This window comes from Trichosurus vulpecula, chromosome 5 (assembly GCF_011100635.1).
Source record: "Trichosurus vulpecula isolate mTriVul1 chromosome 5, mTriVul1.pri, whole genome shotgun sequence".
In the NCBI taxonomy this organism is placed as follows: Eukaryota; Metazoa; Chordata; class Mammalia; order Diprotodontia; family Phalangeridae; genus Trichosurus; species Trichosurus vulpecula.
In genome coordinates, this window is record NC_050577.1 from 158,610,212 (window position 1) to 158,612,878 (window position 2,667).

The window sequence follows — 2,667 nt, forward strand, 5'->3', positions numbered from 1 at the left end:
TTATGCTGTGGCCATTTTACTACTGGAAGAAGAACCTGATTTTAGTTGAGTTGTTCGTAGAAAAAACAGGAGTGCTTTTTAAATGCCTGGTAAGATTTTCCCATTTCCAGCCTTCTCTTTTGTGGAGTGTCCTATCAAGAAATACTTTATATGATGGTATTCTACTCTTCCCTTCTGATCCATCTTCATCTAAAGCACTGTCATTTCCAATCTCCCATCTTCCCTTCTTCCTCTTCTCTATTTTGAAAATCTGGTACACATTTTTCTCATTTCAAAATTAGAAATATTCTTGACATTGTTACATCAAAAATTAATTTCTGAAATTGAAATGTATTCATAATGTTAATCTTTAGGTGTAATAAAATAAGTTAAATCAATTGCTAATATCTGAATCATTATAAAACATTCATTTCATAAAGTTGAACATGTCTTTAACTTAAGAGTATTAGTATAGGGGTAGCTAGGTGGCGCAGTGAGTAGAGCACCAGCCCTGGAGTCAGGAGGGACCTGAGTTCAAATCCAGCTTCAGACACTTGAACACTTACTAGTTGTGTCACCTTGGGCAAGTCACTTAACCCCAATCGCCCTGCCTTCCCCCCTCCAAAAAAAAAAGATTAAAAAAAAGAGTATTGGTATAGAATCACAGCCCTACAAAGGAACGTAGGAATCAATCATCCAAGCATCTCATTCCACCTTCTAACAGAGATGAGAAAACTGAGTTTCAGAGAATTTAAGGCTTTGTCCAGTTTCATACACTGAGTTAATGGAAGGTTGAAAAAGTCCAGTACTCTTTTTCTGCCTTCTTCCCTTTTCCATGTATGTTAATAATTATAAAAATGTTTTTGAGATTGAAAAATACTGGGGCTATGCTTGAAAATAAATGGAACATTGTCCAAATAATCTGAGATGCTGCTAAGCAGTTCTCACTTGCCATTACATGGAGTTGTGGAGTCAGAAGAACCCAGAACTAAATTTGTAGACCTATTTCTAGCCAGATTACTTAGGAATCAGTTCTTTTCAGTTACTACTGTCTCCAAAGAACCTTATCAGTTTTCTTTCCCTACTCCTTATTGCCCTCCCTCCTTCTACCTATAGAGAGACCTAGATCATCAGGACCTTCTTGGAGATCCCTTCCACCCTAGAAGACAAAATTCAAAACCCCAGAAACTTCCTAACTCTGAAGACATACCATATCCTCACTTTGTGATAGCTTCCCAGCAAAAGTTTAGATGAATAGATGGAAAAAATCCCCTTACTCAGAATACTCTCTAATACAATGAATTATAAATTTAACATAGTGATTTCTATTTTTTTTACAAAGAAAAATATTGTGATGCCCCCTTTCATAGAGCTATGTGTATAGATGCTTAAGCTTGTTTTTTATTCTGATAGAATTAAGATTTCATTATGATTTAATAATACAAATCTTGACCCTATAGTTAAAAAATACAAAGTACAGATGTTTACTGATAGACCTTTACAATTTGTGAATATACATGTGAGCGGGTGTATGTGTACACATATATATATATATATATATGTGTATATATATATACATGTGTGTATATATGTGTATATACATATATATACAAGCACACATGTATATGTATGTACATACATATGAGAGAGAGTGAGAGTGTCAGTCAGATCTGGCCTACAAGGCAGGAAGATTTAGCTTTTCCCGACTCTAACACATAGGATATGAGAGACAGACTCCCAAACTCCATCTTTGGGTTTTTCAAAAAGTGTTGAGGCCACAGCCCTGAACCAGAAAGCAGGATGAAAACTTGGATCACTGTGTGAACCCTTTTTGCTAGGAACCATGGCCAGAGGAGTAGCCGATTGCAGCTTTGGGGATGGTCTGCTGGTCTAACAATGCCACATGTCTGAGTTTTGAAACAAAGACTCCAACTCCTAGCTACTGCCTCAAAGTTTCTTGCCAACATGGTCCTTGGTCTATCAATACAAGGTCATGAGCCTGTCCAAAGGTACCATGATATGTGGCTGGGATAAACTATGGCCTGGCCTGAAGTATGTGGAGAGTGAGGGAAACCATATCTCTGGGGTGATCAATTTTTTTGTGGGTTCTGGTTCTACCTTTTCATTTAACCTAAAAGTGGAAGACGCCTATGATGAGGCCTGGAGAGCTGTTTACCAGGCCACCTATGGGGATGCCTTCTCAGTAGATGTAGTCAACGTCTACTACTTCCCAGAGGATGGCTGGCTTCATGTCTCCAGCAACAATATAGCTGATCTGAATGACAATTATTGTGGAGTCACCCTCTGAAGGAGGTTGGAAGGTGGTTTTCTGGGTTTGTTGGGGTGAGTAAAATTTGATGCTGAGGATCTGAGTGTACCATGAAGAACTGGGAGTGGACCTGCCTGTTTTTTTTTTTCCTGTGTGAAGCCATCTGTGGCCCTAGAAGCAGAACAGACTGGAGGACAGTGATGGAGGACATTGACCAGTATTGAACAAACAGGTGTGCAGTGATAAGATTGGTAGCTGCTGAAATCTCAGCTGCTGAGAGAAGGAAGCAAAATTTCTACTCTGTTGTTTCCTTAGAGTACATGCGTTTAAAATCTTAGAGTCAAAAAAACAATTGTCCAGTCCTTTGATTTCCATTTCATTCAGAAGATACTGGTAAGTGCTTAAGAAATGTTTCTTTG

At 38.3% G+C, this 2,667-nt stretch overlaps 1 pseudogene; it reads left to right on the plus strand.

Moving 5' to 3' along the window:
• Positions 1 to 1,783: 1,783 nt before the first annotated feature.
• Positions 1,784 to 2,287, plus strand: LOC118851099 (annotated as a pseudogene).
• The last annotated feature ends 380 nt before the right edge of the window (positions 2,288 to 2,667 follow it).